The sequence below is a fragment of the Lepeophtheirus salmonis genome, chromosome 14, assembly GCF_016086655.4.
Source record: "Lepeophtheirus salmonis chromosome 14, UVic_Lsal_1.4, whole genome shotgun sequence".
Taxonomy (NCBI): Eukaryota; Metazoa; Arthropoda; class Copepoda; order Siphonostomatoida; family Caligidae; genus Lepeophtheirus; species Lepeophtheirus salmonis.
This window is the reverse complement of record NC_052144.2, coordinates 15,964,181-15,988,181: the sequence shown is the minus strand read 5'-3', so window position 1 is coordinate 15,988,181 and position 24,001 is coordinate 15,964,181. Positions and strand designations below refer to the sequence as shown.

Sequence of the window (24,001 nt, the reverse complement as noted above, 5' to 3'; positions counted from 1 at the left end):
GATGGGGACACCATTTAACTTCTCATTAAGTTTAATAAGAAAATTTTGGTAAAGTGGACGAGATTTATGGATCAAAATTGATATATTTGTCAAATTTGCATATTTGATGTAACTACAGTTTTTGGATCATATCTATGTTTTAAATGGTTATCTTATTAATCTTCACCTGTTGGAATTGTTCATTAGACATAAGTGAATGATTTGAATAATTAAATTTGAGCATTTTTTTTTTGTTTACTTCTTGATGACTTTTGAACTGAATGGAATAGGGTTGTCCAAGTTGAGACACTTTTTAAGGGGCAAGTTGATACTTGTATCAACATTTAACATGCTCCTCATCTGCATGCACAAACAGTAGGGGAAGGTGAGGTAACATAACATTATAATATATTCAAGTTGGGCGATGGGAAAATTTTGAAAAGCATTGTATCAGGCTTTAGAAACCCGAGTATATTCCCCTTAAACTAGGATATTTTAAAAGAATCGGATTTCATAGCTTCTGAAATGACTGAATGTGAAATACCAACCAAGAGTAAAGCATCTTTTCTGTCCATCTCTTCAGAAAATTCTTGTAGTCCAATTCAAAATGTCAAATCGTCATTAATAAGTGAATTATTTCCTAAAGTATTATGACCTATGGCCCAACAAAGACCATAAAAAAAAGACGTTGGAATGTATCATGTTCTATTCTCACAAAAAAAACCACCAAAACATGAATGACAAGGATTATTTATTATTTAAATTAGGATTATTATCTATGGGCTAAGTGAAATATTTGTGTATTTGGAAAGCAATATTTTTAAAATTATTATAGTCTTCATAAAAACATGACAGTCTATTTATTGACAAGGGTGTGATGTATACCTAATTATGGAATAAATTTGAATAGACTTGATAATTTTCATATCATCAATATGTCGATTTATTTCATTGTTTCTTATCTTAATCAGTCATTCAATTACATGTAGCAACTTGCCCCTGCCCTGAGGTAAGTTGATACATTTGCCAATTTTTATATTATTGAAAAAATGAAAAAGAATATCATATATATGCATACTTAAATTTTGTTGGGTCACCCTTTTGGCTACCTAGCTGCAAAATATTAGGCAAAATAGATGGTTCTGAACTTTTTGAGGACGTAAAAACCAAAATGTGTATCCACTTACATCACCTTCCCCTGTATGTATGAAAAAACAAAAAAGAAGGAAATCTAACTATCTAAGTTTATTTATACCAGGGATTCCCAAACTTTTTCAGGCTGGCACCCCCCCCCCCATAAATAAAAGTTATTTTTCAAAAATGAAAATAATGGGTGTATTTGGCTGTTCTACCAAATATGATGATGGAAAGCAATAAAATATGTTTTCACCATCTTTCATAATACTAGAAAGAGATCAGATACTTTTTTTTTTTTGTAGCAAAAATCTTGGTATGATATTTTTTAACTTTGGACTTGGCTCAATGTAGTTCTTGGGTACATTCTATAAGTTTGCCCGCAAGTCATACTTTCTCTTTCTTACTTGAAATTGAGACAGTGATAGCAGATAGCCTTAAATCAATTATTGTGGTCTTTAAATAATAATGAAATAAATTTGAAACGAAGAATACATTATTGTAGTTGAAAGAGAGGAATTTCCACTCAATCAATCACAATTGTTCGAATAAGTTTCCACGTAGGATTAGAGAATCATTAGAGTTTGTACTGTATATTTCTATTTCTATATGTTTATAGTACTCACGGTAACATGAGTTATTGGATTTGATGACACAGAAGCTCCTCTTCATGATACCAATTACATTCATCCTGTAATTATGCAGCAATGGTTCATGGTAGATACAACAAAAAGTTGTTGTGCTTTACTTAATTTGATGTGATCTCCTGCGGCCTCATCTCTCAGTCCACGTATAACTTACTCCACATAATGTGACCTTCCAGTTACTTTCAATGTAGCTCATGCTTCCAAAAAAAAAAAAAAAATCTGAAGCCCCAAATTTTTTAACATATATCTAAAAAATAAACCTATTTTATTTCATTACTGTTTTAATCATTTTTAGTCCTAAGTACAACCCAAATGATGAAAGTTATTAGCAAATAATAAGACAAACTATTTTGATCACATATTCATTGTAATAGCCTAATCTACTAGTAGGCTGTATATAGAAGTATTTCAAGATATTTTTCTGGGACAAAAAGACCATGAAGCATAGATATTCAGGATCTGGAGCTCTCCTCCTGCAATTCTTCTGCTCACACTTGAGTGTTGAATGATATTACTATATTCGATCATTATCTAATCTTAACTTACAATCTTTTATTTTTTTAAACAGTTTCACAAGTTACTTCGATCTTAACATGGGTAACTATCCATCAATAAATAAAATACTATGCTCAATTGAGTGGTTCGAGTATTTTACCTCTTCCCCCACTCAAACAATCCTGAGACTGCCTGGACATTAATAATAAATAAGTGCACTGAACTTTTCAATAGGTATGAGGTGTATTCAAACAGTAAAGTTACTTCAATTCCGCGGACAACGTATATTTCATATACGTTGACCGCGAAAAAGAACATATATTTATTGTCTGTCAAGAGGAATCAATCTATTCGTCTCCTTGCCTCAGTTTTCCTGTTTCTTCGCAAAGAGTTCCTAGGAATGCCTCATGAAGAAAATAAGAGCTCAAATCGTTTGGGATGATGATTTTTTAAGATAATATGAATATAGTTAATGCATGAATTACTAATATGTTTAGTTTGTTAGTGAGAGGCATAATGGTTTGAAGTATTTTGTACTGTGTTTGACGATTTTTTGATAGTGAAAAAACATAGATACATTTGAGTAAAAATTGAAATTAAATTGACAACGGCATACGGTTAAACTTTTCTAAGAAAAAAAATGTTTATAAATTGTACAAACTATCAGAAAAGTTACTGACGATATTGACATATCGGTTTGCTCGTGCCATAATTTTTTTTTGCCATGATATGAGTGACAGAGAAGTGGGTCATTACTTTTAGTAATAAGGATAATTTTTATATTTTATAAACACAAAACTTAAGCCGACCTTTATAGGCTTTGATTATCGCCGCTAGACGAAAAATAAATAAATAAATTGTCGATCCGAAAAAAAAAAATTAGTTGTACAAATTTTAAGATTTTGAGTACATATTACTTATGTTTTATGACGTCAGTGAAAACGCACTATTCAGAATTTTCAAAAAAAAAGACGTCTACTCACATCATTAAAAGAGAACCACTCAATACTCATCCTTACCTTACTATACCTGCCATAGAAAAATTCTTATCGTGTACTTTACTATAAGTGTAGCTTGTTTCAGATGGAGCTTCATCTGGTAAATAATCATATGAAGTTGAAATTTAATTATGGTGTAAGGTCCCTGAAAAGATGGGAAGTAACTATTTGGAAGCACGAAATGACAAGTGCTGTATTTGTTTGAGTCTTTCGGAGGGAGTCAGTGCTGTGGGAGTTATTGGATCTCTCTTTCACACGGGAGGGATTGCATTGTTGTGTAGAACGGATGATCACAAATATGTTATACCATATGAAGAGTTGGATGCAATTAGTGATACTCTATTCAATGTCGTACTCCTTGCCATACATTCTCTCGGGATTCTAGTCAACTTATTATTGTGTAATAGACATTCAACTATTTGTATTAATTTTACTTTTACGATAGAGGGTTTTCATGTGACTCTTACTGTTAATAGGCATCCTGGGTACCTAAACAACCAAGTTTTATAAGAATAAAACGCTTAACTATTCTTGCATATCTAGATTTCAAATATCACCTTTCTTTGTCATCATTTAAAGTGTTACTACGTCTTTTTTTGAATATTATTTTGATAAAGTTTAATTACTATCTATGTCAATGTGTCCATTTTTTGTTGTAAAAATATAATCTATAAGCTGCCTTTAAGACAGTCTTGCCTTCTATTATGATACTACAACTAGCGACGTCAGTGAAAACGCTCTATAAATATGTGTTTTCTCATTTTAAAGTAATATTAATTAGTTGATTACTTTATATTTCAGTCATTGGTGCCTTCAATAACTATCGATATTGTCTTATTCCCTGGCTCCTATATGAGGGAATTATATCAACCTTTTTACTCTCACTGAGTCTATACTATCTCATACTCTATCCTGTAATAGCATCCACTCTACTCTTATGGTACAGCGTTGCGATGGTTCTCTGTTTCTTAGTAATCATCTATCACGTTTACATAGTTCAGGAACTCCTCTATAAGTTGTGGATTTCAGAATTATATCAAAAAAGTTATTGAGGAAAATGTTTTAGCTTCTCCAACTGAAATAACTTAACGCCTAAGAAGGATAAGATTTTATACGTATTTATTTATTTTCTTACCACATATAAAATACATCATAATATATGTATTTCTATCATTAAAAAAAATTAATTTCGAAGCCTTATCTTCTTTTTTAATGAAAGGTGGGCTTCTTTTTTATTGTTGAGATGATTTTTAAAGACTTTTCTTAATATTTTATTTTTATTGAATTGTGATGCTAAAATAACTTTTTTATATCTAGAAAACACATTAATTTACTAAAATGTAGAAAAACTCTGTAAAGCGCAAAACTCCTCCTAAAACAATTTTATAATTGTACCACTAATTTCCACTAATTTCTGCTGTATGTTATTAGTAAAAAAATATTTACCTTTTCCGTGACATTGAGCCTATGATGTATACAAAGTGCATTTATTATTCCTACCAAATGACACTTATTTGAATTAGGTATCTCCATTTGTTCCAAAGCTATGGTTGATTATGTATTTTTAACATTTTGTATGAACTTGTTGCCCTCTCAAAATTTAATGATCTCTTAACTGTTAATATACATAATATTCTAGAATTTTTTCCAAAATCGGCCATGAACTTTTATTTTGAAATCCTTATGAAATAAAAAAATAGATCAACAACGGAACCGAAAACTAACCAAAATTAGAGTGTTTCCAAATTTTGTATTGCATCAGTTATTTATATTCGGGGAAATTATCATCTCTTATTAATAATGGTTACATCGTCATCGGGGTCTCGGGTAAATATAGTTGTCCAAGGTCCTTTCTTTCTTTGCCTTTTGAAAATTTGAATTTAATTTCCAGTTTTGTTGCTTTCTTATGTAGATAAGAAAGCAACACAAATAATTTTTTTAGACAAAATGTTTGATAATTTTTTGTTCAAAATGGAAATGAAAAGCTTGAAAAAACATATTATGGTAGCCCTCCTTCTATAATGTTAATTATTATTTAGATAGTAGTTATTAATTATTATATTCATTGAATAGATAGTCTTATCAAAGACAGAGCATGAATTGAAATGACAAAAATTATAAACAAAGGCCTTTAATTGATATCAATTAATATAAAAATTCAAATTCAATGGAATACCTTATTTGAGGTCATAACACGTTGAGTCAGCTACCTTCGAAAAATACAAGAGTCGATAAATGAAAACAGCTTAAAGATAAATACACAACATCCCTGTTTATTTCAAAAGAACGAGCCGTCTAAAGACGGCTAAATTTGTTAATTTTTTGTTTCAGCTGTCATTTGATTGCTTAAATAACCTCATAATTTAAAATAATACGGAGAAAATTGTAATTGAATGCTTCTCCCAAGTTTTGGGTTTCCCCTCTGAATGACCCCGTTATATCAAATATTAAAATCAATTCATTTTTAAGAAGCAAGCACTGGGTAATTTTTAGATTATGAGCAACTTTTATTTCTCCGACATTTTTTTTTTTGATGTTCTATTGTTAGAAATACAATGCATGGGATTTTTCTATTTTTACACATTATATACTAGGGGTAGTACTTGGGATTGCACGGAGTAATTAGACATCGGCTAGAACACAAATTTTGCTTTAATAATATAGAAGATAATTCCCAACGAAATCCTCAGTGTTATTCTCTGTTTTTCATGGACAGTCTCAAACGAAACTACTCAAAACTTATATCAATTCATATATTGTATTCTATCCTCAAAAATAAAAGAATAAAAATAAGAGTTTGAAATTTTTTTTTTTGGGGGATTGATGAGTACTTTAATCTTTAGAGCACTCACTAATAAAAACAAACAAAATTCATTTAAACATACCAGTGTTTATATTTAATTCAAATCTTAACATATACGCACATAAAGTATAAGATACATAAGGCATTAATAACAAAAACAAAGAGAAATAGCTCCTCTGAACACGCCTGCAATCTTTCATAAATAGGACTATATTATATTTTCTTATTTCGAAAATATCTTTATTATATACATCATGAATCTCCATATACATTGTGCCTGGTGACTCGTTTTCATACATTCATAAAGTCAAACTTTGCTTCATTTAATGAAAGATAAAATTATAAAAATGAGGGAAACATTTTGTGTCTCTCCACATCCACAACTGACAAGAAGAAACGGTGCAAATTCTTTGTTAGTGAGGTATCAGGGTGGGATTGAATTCGAAGAGTATATTTTTAAGTAGTGAACAATTCCCAACAATTATTGAATAATTATTCCGTTGTTGGGAGGAATTGGCTAAATACCAACTGACCATTTTAAACTCTCCTAACGAAGTTAAACGGAGGTTATAATTTTTCTTTCTTTTTGCCTGTTTGTTTGTCGGTTGGTCACAAGGACTATGACAAAAGTTAGAGATTGATTTTGCTCTAACTTCGTACGAAGATTATATACGGTCAGATATATCTGCTGGGCAAGACAGGCAGATTTTGACAAAACACACAACCTCTCATAGTCTATGACGTCACTATTGATATAATTTTCAATTTATTGTATTGTAGCGACTGCAGGGTAAGATTTTTTTTTTAAACACGCAACCACACATTTACTATGATATTAAAAACGTGGTGGAAGTCAAACACCAGTCGTACAGGCATTATGGTATAACCTAGTATTTCTATTAACATTGGTATCTCGGACAATTTGAAGAATGTTCTAGAGGAGAGATGCTTAGCTATCATGACGTTTTATCAGATCTACAAGTCACTGTGACCAGGGGGAAACAAATACATAGGAGAGAAATATTCCGATGTCGATTTTAATTCTACTCTAAGTCCAACAAGGAGTTATATATATAACTCTGATACAACTCCTCAGTTTACTCACCGTCGTTTATGAGCACACGCAAATCCTCAAGCCAGTTTTTTTTTATTTATATATCCATGATAACTTGTATGTAGTAAAAAACGAATTCCACTTCTAAGGAATGAAATAATTATGATAACAGCATAGACAAAGAAAATTCAGCTTTCAGGCTGCCAAATCTAAAAAAGGACAAGCTAATAAATGCGATCAATTAGCATCACTAATCCTACAAACGACAATATGTATAACTAATAGCTAAGGATGCTAAATTGTAAAGAAAAAATGAGCACAAGGGGAAGGAAGGAACGAGGCTTAAGCTATTAATTAATTAGGAACTGTTTTAGGATCATCTGTCTGTTATATGATTTTGAGGGGAAGAAAATGAATTACTGATTTAAAGAGGAGAACCTTTTACATTTAAAATAGCAAGTGCGATAATCATATTTAAATTCATATATATATATATATGAATTTTATTCTGCATTTTTTAATCAATTTACACCAAAGATATGCAGGAATGCTTACTTCAGATGTAGAAGTTAACTCCACGTAAAAACAGTTTATCCTTTTCTAATTTTTAAACTTAGTATTTCATATTAAAAAAATGACATCCTTACTAATAACTATCTCTGCTCTACCATAAACTCACACCTTTGTTGAGAAACCTTGTTATTTCATTCTTTAATTCAAAAGATTAGTTATTGAGTCTATAACTTATTAACAGGTGATAAAGCAAATATATAACACCTATATATTATGTCCATTGCACGAATGAATCAAATACATATTTTTAATTTCATACACTTTTTCATTACAAACTCATTTAGAATGACTTTTATCTCTTTTAGGTGGTAAAATTTATAAATACTAAGTTTTATTAAATCAGGACTCCAAAAGCATACCATCAGGCTTGGAGATAGAACAGAAAAATGAACGGCGTTCACGCTTTTCGGTTCATTTTTGAACGAACGATTAAAAGGGAAAAAATGAACGATGAGGGGAACAAAAAATGAACGGCATTCACTCGCACTTTCAAAAAAAAAGAATCCTTGCAACCTTGCTGTAGTCACCAACAGATTCCCCAAGGGTTGTATGAGTGTATGCTACTTACTTAGCTCGGGATAACTTCGTCCTAGTCACCAATGAAACCAACTTAGGTTTTTTTATTAATGACATGTGGAATGAAGGGTACTGTTCCAGGACGAGCAGTATGATTATGGGTTTTCTTCTTTGATGATCCAGGAGTGACCAAATCTTTATTATGACTGGATTCACTGTCAATTTGCTGAAGATTTTTACTACTTGTTTATCTTTCTTTTCAGCCTTCTCTTGCATTTTTTTTTATATTTAGCTCTCGTAATTCTTTGCAATTGGTCTAGGAGGCCAGTTCCAGATAAAAACCACCTTATGATTAAGTTATATCAGCTTTCATGGGCTTAATAAATTTGATATCAACTTGTTTTTTTTCATAATATGCTCTGCATTTCTTGTCCTAAGAGGAAAAAACCTCGGCAGATCCATTTGAACGTCTTCCAGTTTCGAAAGTACTTTTTTGATGAATGGCAATCAATTAGTGATTTTCGAATTTTGTAATTATTACCAACTAGTTCGATAATTTTCAAAAATATTTATATGTTTTACATAAGGGTGCACTATTTACAGCAAGGGGGTCAATTATACAGCCTTCAGGCCAGAACCGACCAGCAATGATGCTCAATCAGGCCTGAAAGATAATTGCAGAGTGAAAAAAATACATAAAAGATACAAAAAAAAATTATAATTACTTATAAATTCTTATGTCCAAAATTGAAACCATATCCTTTATTTTTGTTCCATTCCTTTTTTTTTAGTTCAATTTTTTTTCTATTTCATATTCCCCTTTTGGCAAGTTTTCCGAATATATTTCCGGCTAATCTGATGGTAAATCAAACTTTGCAGAGACAATAATTCTTAGAACTATACGGTGTTTATTTTTTTACGTGAAGTATTGTTTTTAGAAATAGGCTATTTTAAGGCCACCATGGGCTTTAAAGCCAGAATTTTTTTAACCAAACCCGTCTCTGGAGTCTTAATATGTAACATGAAATATTTCAGCAAATCAATTAATTGGTTTGGCCGTATTTACCAGACACACACACAGATTTTCACATTTAATAATAAACTAAAGTAGGTTTGGCCGGCGTTGTCCGGGATATTAAGAACTTTTCCACTTAATATAACACTAAAAATAAAGATTGGTGTTGGTATGTATTTTTACACCCTTTTTTAAAAGATATAGGATATCATCGACCCCAATTTTGTTATTTTCCTAACCTAAATCCATGAGAGCTCTATATTAACCTTTAAGGATCAATCATGGAATTTTTGAAAAAGGGAACACTTATGCATCTTATATGAGAAAAATATAAAAGACGTGATTGGTTGAGAAAGGGAAAAGATTAGACAACCCCATTTTTTACACCATAGCTCATAAAAAAATCGCATGATTATTTCATGCGTCTAGAATTCCATGGGTCAATATATACCACTTTGAAAAACAATGATCAAAATGGATATTAATATATAGCCAACGTCGCAACACAATTAGAAACGCATCATGTTACAGTGCCATAATTGTTGTATATGCAAGTAAAGCTGATGTTGATCTCTTGTGTAAAGTAGTATGTTGCAATATACAATATTTAGTTATTATAATTATAGTTGATATATTGTATAGAAAAACGCGTGCGAGGAGAAGGGGGGAGAAAGACATATTGTATTATTGTTTAAAATACTGATGTGATTCTCACTGATAATCACATCAGTATTTATCAGTTGTCTGCTTTATTATGATTTTTGAGGGTATAACGAAAGTATTTATTAGCAAAATGTTTGATAAAGATATACTACGCATAATTGACTTAGACGGTTTTTATCCGTTAAAGTAGATTTGAAAACGTCACACTCCATGAAATTGTAATTCATTATTAACCATATTCTCAGAATAATAACTAATAAAATAACAGAGTTTTTCTGGTTCTGACATGAATTCAGTTAAATATGTCATAACTTTAAGTTGCTAAACAAAAGCCATACGCGGAGTTTAATCAAAAAGATCATCGCCCTTTTTTCCTAATGTGGAAGTTACTATATGCAATTGTGCACATGATAGATATATCTCAACGGATGAGATCTAAATAATTATTAATAATAAAGTAAATGTCAAAATCATAAAATTAGACCATAAATATACTAATAAAAAAATGTTAGAATTCAATCCATCGTAAAGATTTAGTGCAAAAGCTAATTATGTAATAATGTCCGGCAATATTACTCCTTATAAATGGCATGAAAAAGGATTTCCTCTGTTATTCATGCTTGTATAACAGCATACTATTATCATGAGTTTTCTGAACACCATTTCTTGGGGCTTATCAACCATAGCTAATCCTTAAATGATAAAAAAGTAATATTTACTGACTATGTAATATTGGAAAACCTAATGATCATACCCAAGTCTTTAAGTGAAGAAACTAGTCTCAGACAAACTAGTTGCGAACCATCCAAAGCTACTACTCCCGTTGTTGTGACCATTTAAGCAGTTGTTTTTGCCATTTAATGAGTTGTGTATCATAGTTCTTGATATGTTTAGCTAAAATAGAATCATATTTTAGTATTAGATTTTAAAAAAATTGAATACTTACTGTTAGATGGTACAAAATTCAGAGTTCCATTTCTTAATTAGTAAATATTTTATACTTTTTACTGATAACAGGCTCGTCATTTCTGTATGACTCAAAACATTTTTATATGTATTTCTATAAATGACATCAGTACCAACATCCTCCATTAATTTAATGATGGTTTCTCGGGAAGGGATAGGTTTACCCGTGTATTTCTCCATAAATTTTTTGAACATAGATGATTAGCCATGGATAAGGTTATATTACATGCAATAAACATCTTTGTGAGATCAGTGTTAAAGTCTGACTTTATATATTCATCATTGATTTTTTAGATGAACATCCATACTCTTGTTATGAGATGAGGATAATGAGTGTCATGTAATTCTAGATAGGAGACTAAAGCCACATTTATATCGACAAATCCAACAAACCATCTGTTTCTCATCCAGTAAGTATTTTCCAAATTCCTGGGCCTCCACATAAATCCAGACAGAAGGTGACGTTATTTTAGGCATTTTATTCAATTCTCTATCGACTAACAACATCTAATATTATATTAATATTGAATAATAAAGGCGGGAATGATAACGTTCTTGATAGAAGAAGATGTATATTATTTAATCAATGATACTTTAAGTATTTCTTCTCTTCTCCTCGCACGCTTTTGTATTCTTAACAAAATTATCAACCTTAGTTATGTCTACAGATACCAAGATAAAAGAAAATGACGTCTAAATTAAATAATAAATTAGATCATATATATTTAATCCACTCAGGGACGTCTAGAAAAGTTTATTACGGAAGAAACCAGAAGTCTCAATCAATAAACTTCAAATTACAAAGAAACACGGGAAGAGATCATTCTCATCTCCTCAGGAAGACTCTTTGGAGAAAAAATCAAGAGAAAACAATCTCCTGACAAATAAAATGCTGTCATCAATTTTATCCTACAACGTCAGCTCTACGGCGTGTCCAAAAGGGCAAAAAAATATTAGAAAACGTAAAACTTAAGAGATTTCAGACATAGTCAGGGGTGTCCTGACTAAAGAAATTATTTTTTTGGGGGTGGTGGAGGGGGGAAAGGAGGCTGGCTTCGTTTTTTTAAATCTAAAAAAATTTCCTCACTAACCTTTTTTTTAGAAAGAAAGTCATTAAAAAATTTTTTTAACTTCAGTGACCTTTTTTTAAATGAAAGAAAATCGGAAAAAAATTTCTTAATGACTTTTATTTAGAAAACAAATCCTTACATTGATTTTTTTTTAGAAGGGGGGCTATTTTTTCCATAGGTTATTTTTTTTTTTAAATCCATTTTTTGAGGGGGGTACAATCCCTCCAGCCCCCCTGCCGACGCCCCTGTTAGTAGATACCAGACTGACAAATATAACATCCATTGAACAAACGTTTCCAAGTTATCATGTTCTATTAATTTCTAAAGCTTCTAATCCTGGTTCACACGCGTCAATGGGTGTCATCTTGCTTGTAAGGGAAAACTTAACACTATTATCAAGGCCTCAGTAGAAATTAAAAAAAATCATGACCGAAATAAAATCACAACCAAGCTTTCTTGGCTGCAAAACGCTGTATGAAACTTAATGTTGAAGAAGAAGCAATCAATCAAAGAATAATACAGTCAAATCCCTTTACAACATTGTCACACAAGTGGTTTCGGTAAAGGCTGGCAACATCCTCGATATACATCAGCAAGTCAAATTAAACAGATTGGGATGTTTTTTCTGTAAAGAAGCGTGGAATCTTCGTTCCACCTATTTTATTTCTATGATCCAATGAGACCAAAAAATTTATTGATGGTGGAGAATATAATTACCGATAGGTTTAACATAACTCTAAAGGCGTGAAACTGGCTCATTGTTCTTAAATTGAAATGTGAGAATGATTTTAAATTCGAAGTAATGGATGTAAAGACACTCACGATTATTTACCCCTGTAGAACTTCCTGCAGGTCTAAAAAAAATCATTAGACAAATTCAAACAATGGACTTTTAAACCATACAAATTTTATATTTTAGTTTATAAAGGAGATTATTACACCATCCTTTTAATAACTATGGAATCTTTGATGTTTTTTTAAATAACTAGAGAAAACTGTTTTTTATTGATCTGTTTTAATAATTTAAGTTATTGTTATGAGTGGGAATTTTGTACATGTGAAAGGATAATAATAAATTAAATAATATACATATATTTAATATCTTTTCTTAAAAGTAAAAGTAACGCACAAATAAAATCTTATATAGACATGTTCCAAAACAATAATATCTAAGAATGTTCGTTAAGAACATAAATGCATGATTATTTCATTTACTCGTAATACGTTGTGAAATAATTACAAAAATTGATCGGTTTAATCTAAGACTTTTACAATTTAAATCATAACTCTATTAACGATTAGCACGATATGGTGAATGTAAGAAACAAAAAAAAAAAGACATTCAATAGTATGGGATCATTTTTATCAGTTAGATAATGCCTTTCGTTGAGTAGTACATAAATAAACGTATATAAATTTTGAGCCTATTCCATATTTCAATTGTTTTATTTCACATCGAATAGAAAACATACTTGGCTTTCATTAACACGTCCAGATAGTCTTCGAAACGGTAATTGTTGACTTGAAGAGAAAATCAAAACCAAGATGATCCTTTAAAAGGGGATTGGGGAAAAGTGTATTAAAAGTAATATAAATATATATATAATTTACATTCCTTACCCAGCTTTTAATTATTTTTAGTAAAACCTTTCGAACGAGGAGGATCGGATTACACCATCGGTTATCTCTTACTTATTGTTTCAATTCATCTCCATCAAAATTATTAACACGACACAGAACTCTCCCACGACTAAATAGTAAAAGTAAACGATTGCCTGGTAAATTGACTTTTTTATAGATATATTTTTTCTATATGGAGTACATTTTCCGACATGTTTTCTAAGGACACATGTATAGGGAGATTTCATTGCATTATACTACATAGCAATTAATACAAACATTCCGCGAACGATAAAAGTTGCTCTCTACCCCCAAGGCCACCAAATTTCAGTTTCTTCATGTACCAAACGTAGACATTATCTTTGAATGTGTTACCTCACCGAAATTCTATGATCAAATAATATTTTCAAGAATTACAATTTTAAAAAGAGTAATGACCGTTGTGTACTTTCTACAATCCAGATAATCAAGTTGGTATTGTCGTGATTATGAATATATTTTTTTTTTATTATTTATGTATCAATTTTAACCCTTAAATACTTTCTGCACATATGCACTATTTAAAGTTGATAATATTGTAGAGAAAAACGCGTGCAAGGAGAAGGGGAGGAAAAAGACATATGGTATCATTGTTTAAAATACTGATGTGATTATCATCTGCCTGCTTTATTATGATTTTTGAGGGTATAACAAATGTATTTATTAGCAAAATGTTCAATAAAGATATACTACGTATAATTGATTTAGACGTTTTTTATCCGTTACAGTAGATTTGAAAACGTCACACTCCATGAAATCGTAATTCATTATGAATCTTATTATCAGAATAATAGCTAATGAAACGAAAAAGTAAAGTATTTCGAAATATATTTGAAGTTCAAAGTTTAAAAAGAAGGCTTAAATTAAATATAATCTACATACTAAAAAATAAACCATCATACATTTATGTTAAATATACAATATTAAACAATTGGAACCAATAACAATAAATTGTATATACAGAATATTGAAATAATAGATTGATCCAAATAATATTTTCTTGTTCTGACATCGGAATCCAGTTAAATATGTCATAACTTTAGGTTGCAAAACACAAGCGAGACGTGGAGTTTAATCAAAAAGATAATCACCCCTCTTCTTCATGTGGAAGTTGCTATATACAATTGTGCACAGGATAGATATATCTCTACCGATGAGACCTAACTAATTATTAATAATAAAGTAACTGTCAAAATCATAAAATTAGACAATAAATATACTAATAAAAAAAATGTTATAAATAAATCCATCTTAAAGATTTAGAGCAAAAGCTAATTATGTAGTAATGTCTGGCAATATTACTCTTTATTAAGAGTATCAAAAAATATTTCCCCCCCCCCCGTTATTTATGCTTATATAACAACATACTATTATTATGAAGGATATACACAATTGCTGATTATAATGCTACACCCAATGTAACTACTCCCGTTGTTGTGACCATTTAAGCAGTTGTTTTTGCCTTTTATGAGTTTTCTGAACACCATTTCTTGGAGCTTATCAACCATAGCTAATCCTTAAGTGATAAAAAAGTAATATTTACTGACTATGTAATATTGGAAAACCTAATGATCATACCCAAGTCTTTAAGTGAAGAAACTAGTCTCAGACAAACTAGTTGCGAACGATCCAAAGCTACTACCCCCGTTGTTGTGACCATTTAAGCACTTGTATTTGCAATTTAATGAGTTGTGTATCATAATTATTGATATGATTAGCTAAAATAGAATCATATTTTATGGTTAGATTTAAAAAAAATTGAATACTTACTGTTAGATAGTACAAAATTCAGAGTTCCATTTCGAAATTAGTAAATACTTTTTACTGATAACTTGATCGTCATTTGGTGTGGATGACTCAAAACATTTTTATTTGTATTTCTATAAATGACATCAGTATACCAACATCCTCCATTAATTTAATGATGGTTCCTCGTGAAGGGATAGGTTTACCCGTGTATTTCTCCATAAATTTTTTGAACATAGATTATTAGCAATGGATAAGGTTATATTAAATGCAATAATCATCTTTGTGAGATCAGAGTTAAAGTATTATAGTTATGTATTCATCATTAACTTGATTTTTTAGATGAATATCCATGCTCTTGATATGAGATGAGGATAATGAGTGGCGTGTAATTCTAGACAAGGGACTAAAGGCACATTTATATAGACAAATCCGACAAACCATCTGTTTCTCATCTGGTAAGTATTTTCCAAATTCCTGGGCCTCCATTTTCATAAATTTAGACAGAAGGCGACGTTATTTTAGGCATTTTATTCAGTTCTCTATCGACTATCACCATCTAATATTATATTAATATTGAATAATAAAGGCGGGAATGATAACGTTCTTGATTGATAGAAGAAGATGTATATTATTTAATCAATGATGCCATAAGTATTTCTTCTCTTCTCCTCGCACGCTTTTCTATTCTTACCAAAATTATCATTTCTTCTCTTCCCTAAAATTATCACCCTTACTGATGTGTATCTTCCACCACGTGTTTTCTTATTTCTTTTTTTTCCTTTGTCGATGGAGTGTGACGTCACAGCCGATATACTATTAAATATTGTCAATATACCAAAATAGCACTTATTTATCTAATATTTAACTCTTTTTTTTAAATCTGAAACAACTTTGTTGGTAAGTGTGATTAGATTTTAGTATAATTTTGCATCAAAAACATGTTAAGTAAATAATTATAATTGGAAAAAAAAATCCAATTTTTTTTTTGGGTTATATTAATTATATGAAACTTTTAGTGTAAGATTATTCTTTATTCATTAAGACCGGAAAAAGTGAACTTCTATGTTCCCCAAGAGTTATGATCAAAGGAATGTAGAGGGAATCAAACGAAGATTCTTCTAACTTCATCCTCCATCTCAAAAGATCTTCGAATTTGGATTCCGAGTTCCTCGAAGGACGACTGGATAATAATTTATCCGAGGAAAACTACCAGACCTCATAAGGGAGTAGAGTAATTGGTAATGAGATACCAGGATCGAAAAAATGAAGAGATCCATTCACGATGAGAAGATAATTTTAATATTCCAAATATCCAATTAATAATTATTTAATATTTTATTTGAATTTGTAAAAAGCGGGGTAATAAATTATGATATTACTTATTATTATTGATTACGGGTTGACGTCATAAAATTGAAATTAAAATCGTAAACAATATTTATGATACTGTTGCCTATTTGCTAGTACCCCCTCGACCCCCCCCCTTATAAAAAAATAGGATAACTTAAAAGTACAAAATCGAACAAAAATCCTTAGAGTTGCCTATTTTAAATAGATTTAAAAAAAATTAAACATTGAATATTTTTCTATAATTTATTACATACATACTATTCTTATTCTTATTGATTATATTATTCCTTATCACTATGAATGATGAATAAGTTATAAGAATTTAAAAAAGAGAGACATTTTTCATAATTTTTTACCTTAAAAAAGGAAATATATCGAGTTCAAGACAAGATTCAGAATCAATATAACACCTTTATAATCATAAAAAACACTTTTACATAAGCTTTATTAATTGTAGTTTTAATTCCATTAATTGGCCTTAAGGTAAAAAATGACTCTGAACAGTTATAGTCCGATTATTATAATCGCAGATATTTCAGAATTCAGACCACTAAGAGAAAAAATGAGAGCAGTTTTGGATTTCGTGCTCAAAGATAAATTCCGTAATTGGCTTCAATTCAATTTTACAAAAATTTCCCTCTGTAATTGTTCACAGGTTTGTGAACGGAACACAAAATTGAAAGCGGTTAATGAAGGAAACGCTGAACAGAGCAGACTATTATAATTATCATTTTTTTTTTCTTTTAAAGATGAACGCCTCATTTTTAGCGTTCTGTTCCAATAGTACTTCAAAGACATTCAAGAAATCAAAGTTTATACATTTTTTAAATGTGATTTGAAGAGCTGATAAAGCAAAGAAGAACGCTTGGAATACCTATTTTGTGGATGTGTCATAGGGGGAGCTGTAATAAAGACTAAAGTTTGCCGCTTACCTTAGTAATATTGAATATAATCAATTTTATTAGTCAAATGCCTTTAAAAAGTTTCCCCTCCACCTGTATTGCATTTTCCTAAGGAGTTTATATTTTTCCATTTGGATATCCTAGCTACACGTCTTCTGATCCTGTCTTCATGTTATGTTCAAAGGATCTCGTCTCTTTGTGCCTCACTCGATGGATCTCATCTTCTTTAATGAAAGGATCGTTCATTGTCTAGATGCCCCTTCCCTTTCAAGGTCTGTGATAGTGACTTCCGACCTTGTGAATCATTGCCTCTATGTTCAAAAATACATAAATTGTTTGTTTTCTGTCGGAATACTAATATAATAATGTTCTTGCCTCATATTATGGTTGTTTGTCAACCCATGAGTCTTTTCTTGTATGAATAACCCATCATGTCCTACAAATCTTCTACGTATCGTATACTACTTTTCGTATTTTCGTCTTATCAAAAATACAAGCCCTGATTTTCGCAGTTGTAAGTTTAGTTGTATCTGGATTTAGTAACAACGAAGAACAACTGCCTGAATGGTCTCAAAGGGAAAATGGATTTTATTAGTTTTTGATTACTCATTGCATAAAATATGATATTAGCAACTTTAAGGGAAGAAATTCAGGAGATTTCAATGTTAATAGATCTATAATATAGAAATATGAGTTATTCTTATGAGTTTCATGAAGTAAATCAAGTATTCCTGAATTTGAAAATTTGGACGACTTTTTAAATGTTCTAGTGTGATTTGAATATAAAAGATTATCATCTTTTGTTGAATCACGTGATATTCTATACTCCAAAATCGTCACTTAAATCAACAGTACCGTATGTCTCACTCCCGCTTTTTACCCTAATTATCACCCTTAACTATAACTTATACTTAAGGGTGATAATTTTGGTAAGAATAGAAAAGCGTGCGAGGAAAAATAAATAAATACGCATGGCGTCATTGATTAAATAATATACATATTCTTCTATCAATTAAGAACGTTATCATTCCCGCCTTTATTATTCAATGTTAATATAATATTAGATGCTGATAGTCGATAGAGAACTGAATAAAATGCCTAAAATAACGTCGCCTTCTGTCTGGATTTATGAAAATGGAGGCCCAGGAATTTGGAAAATACTTACCAGATGAGAAACAGATGGTTTGTCGGATTTGTCTATATAAATGTGCCTTTAGTCCCTTGTCTAGAATTACACGCCACTCATTATCCTCATTTCATATCAAGAGCATGGATATTCATCTAAAAAAATCAAGTTAATGATGAATACATAACTATAATACTTTAACTCTGATCTCACAAAGATGCTTATTGCATGTAATATAACCTTATCCATTGCTAATCATCTACGTTCAAAAAATTTATGGATAAATATACGGGTAAACCTATCCCTTCACGAGGAACCATCATTAAATTAATGGAGGATGTTGGTATACTGATGTCATTTATAGAAATACAAATAAAAATGTTTTGAGTCATCCACACCAAATGACAATCAATTTATCAGTATAAAGTATAAAATATTTACTAATTTCGAAATGGAACTCTGAATTTTGTACTATCTAACAGTAAGTATTCAATTTTTTTTAAATCTAACCATAACATATGATTCTATTTTAGCTAAACATATCAAGAATTATGATACACAACTCATTAAATAGCAAATACAAGTGCTTAAATGGTCACAACAACGGGGGTAGTAGCTTTGGATCGTTCGCAACTAGTTTGTCTGAGACTAGTTTCTTCACTTAAAGACTTGGGTATGATCATTAGGTGTTCCAATATTATTTTTTTATCACTTAAGGCTTAGCTATGGTTGATAGGCTCCATGGCCGTACGTCAGTATTGCGCTTTGTCCGCTTCAGCGTACCAAAAAAAAAAAACCTTACTGAACCGTCCACCAATCATATAGGTATGTAAATATAGATGAATTAAGTCATAATTAATTATTAAAATCTATTATATATATGTAACTTATGACCAACTCATAATAGTACTGAGTCGCCTGATCCAAATTTTCCATTTCCAACCTTGGGAAATTTGAGTTCATAACATGGAAAAACAGTTCCTCGTTGAAAGTTCATTCTAACAACAAAAAAAAAACTGTCGATGGAAAAGTGGATCAATTTCCTCACATCAAAGAGAAAGAATACCTCGGTTCTCGTCCATGTTCAGTCTCAACATGCTGAGGAAGTCGTGAAGTGGCGAGCTTATTTGAGGTATCTTTTCCAAACTGTTGGGTTCCTCGCAAAGCAAGGATTGGCTTTTAGGGGCGATTCCGAAACAAGAGAAAAGTTGACGGAATCGAGGAAACTTCTTGGAGCTTTTGTCCCTGCGTTCACACGACAATCATATTCTCAAAGATAAACTGGAGGCCGAAGTCAAAAAATTTGGTTCAGCTGGGGCAGGTTTTGCCAAATGGACTTCACCTGACATCCAAAATGAGCGGATAGAGATTATAGCATCCAAAGTGACGGAAAATATAATTGAAGATGTCAAGACTTGTGCCGGCGATGATGACTACTGGTTCTCTGTGATTGTTGATGAGACATCAGATATGTCAAACACGGAGCAGTTCAGTCTGTCACTGGGATATCTGACGAGTGAAGGCATCAAGAAAGAGAGCTTCCTCAAGTTTGTAAAAGTTACCCAGACTGACGGCAAATATTTGTTTGAGAAGCTTCACGAGGCTGTCAAGGATCTCGGCCTGAACCCCGCCCGTACTGTCTCCCTGGCCGCGGACGGTGCCTCCAACATATCCGGCATCAAGAAGGGTCTTGCCGCCAGGTGGACGAAAGCAGCCCCACTGTGTGTCTACATCCACTGCTACGCCCATGTTCTCAATCTTGTAGTCAAGGATCTTCTCTCAGATATAACCCTGTTGAGAAATACAATGGGGACAGTACAAATTTTATACAACTTCATTGAAGGGTCACCAAAGAGGTCAGCAATCTACAAGTCGGTGAAGATAACAAGTAAAGATGAGGAGCATGCCAAGGTGATGACCCTGAAGAACCAGTCTGCTACCCGCTGGAGTCTCCGCTACGATGCTGTACACGCTGTATCTCTAGGGATGGTCAGAATCATGAAGACCCTCATAATAATGAGAAAAGATAAAGATACATTGTCGAGTTCAACAGCAACTTCTCTGCTCAACAGCATCTTTAGTCACGAATTTGTTTTCGGCATTGAACTGTTGAAGACACTCCTCAGACACACATCTAGCTTGTCAGATGAACTTCAAGGCAGAAAGGTTGACCTAACAAAGGCCCGTAAACACGTCAACCTAGTGATTAGGACTCTTGAAGATCTTAAGAATGATAAAATCTTTGAATCAATCTGGAAACTTGCTGAGTTGAAGTCGTCTGAGAGGAAATAAGTATTTGACCAGGAGGACTCAATTGATTTGGAATTCAAGGAGGCGAAGATTCAAGGGGAATAAAGTGGAAAGGAACAACTGAATCCTACTTCCGTGAAACACATTTCGATGTTGCAATCAATAAGATTGTATTAGAGCTTGAGAGCAGATTTGCCACCGACGATACAAACATCACAATGGATCTCATTGCAATCGTCAATGACAGTGAAGTGGAGACCTGTGTCATTGAGCGTGTCGCCAAGCACTACAGACTTGAACTCGAGCAGCTCCAGTCAGACCATGTAATCTTCCAGCAATTCAAGGTTAATATTATAATGTTTCATTTTGCATTATATGTTTAAAATTTATGTTTCTCTAGGCCTCACCCTCTTGAACATGGACAGGGTGATGGTGGACAGGGTGCTCCATGAAGACATGGACAGTTTGATTGACACCTTTGTGTCAAGGAAAGAGAGGAAAAATTTCTTCTTCTAATCATGACACATGCATTTTTTTCTTCATTTTTTTTCAAACACATCACCACGTATGGGAGTGAAGAACATTAAGACTTGTAAACATAATTTATTTTCGGTCGATGTAACCGTTTCATTGTATATTATAATCTCGTTCATTATCTTCATCCGTTATTATTTTAAAAATATTTAAGGAGGTTTAAATTGTTTGACTTAATTGTATAGTTCAAAAATTTTCTCTCATTCTTGCACCGTGCATTTTATACTCCATTATACTCCTTCCTTTATGAATAGGACGGCATTGACTTTCCGTCTAGAGTTTTTCCTTTTCATTTTATTATTCCCAATGTTTGCCTGAAGAAAATAATGGTCAGACAGTCCATTGGACGATATTCTTGCAAGATTTAATCTATGTTGTAGCATTTGCCCTGTTTAAATATCCCACGTTCACCACTGAAAATCAACCGTTCACCCTTGTAAAGCGGACCGAAAAATCTTCTTGACATACGGCACTGATAGGCTCCAAGAAATGGTGTTCAGAAAACTCATAAAAGGCAAAAACAACTGTTTAAATGGTCACAACAACGGGGGTAGTTACATTGGGTGTAGCATTATAAATAGCAATTGTGTATATCCTTCATGATAATAGTATGTTGTTATATAAGTAAGGGTGATAATTTTGGTAAGAATACAAAAGCGTGCGAGGAGAAAAGAAGAATTACTTATGGCATCATTGATTAAATAATATACATCTTCTTCTATCAATCATGAACGTTATCATTCCCGCCTTTATTATTCAATATTAATATAATAATATTAGATGGGGATAGTCGATAGAGAACTGAATAAAATGCCTAAAATAACGTCGCCTTCTGTCTGGATTTCTGAAAATGGAGGCCTAGGAATTTGGAAAATACTTACCGGATGAGAAACAGATGGTTTGTCGGATTTGTCGATATAAATGTGCCTTTAGTCCCCTGTCTAGAATTACACGCCACTCATTATCCTCATCTCATAACTAGAGTATGGATATTCATCTATAAAATCAATTTAACGATGAATACATCAAGTCAGACTTTAACTCTGATTTCACAAGGATGCTTATTGTATGTGATATAACCTTATCCATTGCTAATCATCTACGTTCAAAAAATTTATGGAGAAATACAAGGGTAAACATATCCCTTCCCCAGGAACCATCATTAAATTAATGGAGGATGTTGTTACTGATGTCATTTATAGAAATACATATAAAATGTTTTGAGTCATCCACACCAAATGACGATCAAGTTATCAGTAAAAAGTATTTACGAATATCGAAATGGAACTCTGAATTTTGTACTATCTCACAGTAAGTATTCAATTTTTTTTAAATCTAACCATAAAATATGATTCTATTTTAGCTAAACATATCAAGAATTATGATACACAACTCAGTAAAGGGCAAAAACAACTGCTTAAATGGTCACAACAACGGGGGTAGTAGCTTTGGATGGTTTGGAACAAGTTTGTCTGAGACTACTTACTTCGTTTTAAGACTTGGGTATGATAATTAGGTTTTCCAATATTACATAGTCATTAAATATTACTTTTTTATCCCTTAAGGCTTAGCTATGGTTGATGGGCTCCAAGAAATGGTGTTCAGAAAACTCATAAAAGGCAAAAATAACTGTTTAAATGGTCACAACAACGAGGGTAGTTACATTGGGTGTTGCATTATAATTAACAATTGTGTATATCCTTCATGATAATAGTATGTTGTTATATAAGCATACCTTAATAACGGGGGAAAATATTTTTTGATGCTCTTAATAAGGAGTAATATCGCCGGACATTACTACATAATTAGCTTTTGCTCTAAATCTTTAAGATGAATTTATTTCTAACATTTTTTTATTAATATATTTATTGTCTAATTTTATGATTTTGACATTTACTTTATTATTAATAATTAGTTAGATCTCATCGGTAGAGATATATCTATCCTGTGCACAATTGTATATAGCAACTTCCACATGAAGAAGAGGGGTGATTATCTTTTTGATTAAACTCCACGTCTCGCTTGTGTATTGAAACCTAAAGTTATGACATATTTAACTGAATTCCGATGTTAGAACAAGAAAAAATTATCTGGATCAATCTATTATTTCAATATTCTTTATTTATAATTTATTATTATTAATAGTTATATGATTTTAATTGTTTAATTTTGTATATTTAACTTAAATGTTTAATGGTTTATTTTTTTAGTATGTAGATTATATTTCATTAAAGCCTTCTTTTTTAAACTTTGAGCTTCAAATATATTTCAAATACTCTACTTTGTCGTTTCATTAGCTATTATTCTGAGAATAAGGTTCATAATGAATTACAATTTCATGGAGTGTGACGTTTTCAAATCTACTGTAACGGATAAAAACGTCGAAGTCAATTATACGTAGTATATCTTCATTAAACATTTTGCTAATAAATACATTCGTTATACCCTCAAAAGTCATAATAAAGCAGGCAGATGATAATCACATCAGTATTTTAAACAATGATACCATATGTCTTTT

General features: G+C 31.5%; 3 long non-coding RNA genes across 3 annotated transcripts; 2 read left to right on the top strand and 1 right to left on the bottom strand.

Moving 5' to 3' along the window:
- Positions 1–3,300: 3,300 nt before the first annotated feature.
- On the top strand, positions 3,301–4,447 carry LOC121129423 (uncharacterized). Its single transcript, XR_011783569.1, has 2 exons — positions 3,301–3,653; positions 4,055–4,447. It is a non-coding gene; the product is annotated as an uncharacterized lncRNA (long non-coding RNA).
- Positions 4,448–12,989: 8,542 nt separating this feature from the next.
- Positions 12,990–13,971, bottom strand: LOC121129299 (uncharacterized). Its single transcript, XR_005868407.1, has 2 exons — positions 13,534–13,971; positions 12,990–13,464 (listed from the first exon to the last, which is right to left on the bottom strand). It is a non-coding gene; the product is annotated as an uncharacterized lncRNA (long non-coding RNA).
- Positions 13,972–22,102: 8,131 nt separating this feature from the next.
- Positions 22,103–23,364, top strand: LOC139907189 (uncharacterized). The gene is made up of 3 exons (XR_011783633.1): positions 22,103–22,794; positions 22,847–22,986; positions 23,049–23,364. It is a non-coding gene; the product is annotated as an uncharacterized lncRNA (long non-coding RNA).
- The last annotated feature ends 637 nt before the right edge of the window (positions 23,365–24,001 follow it).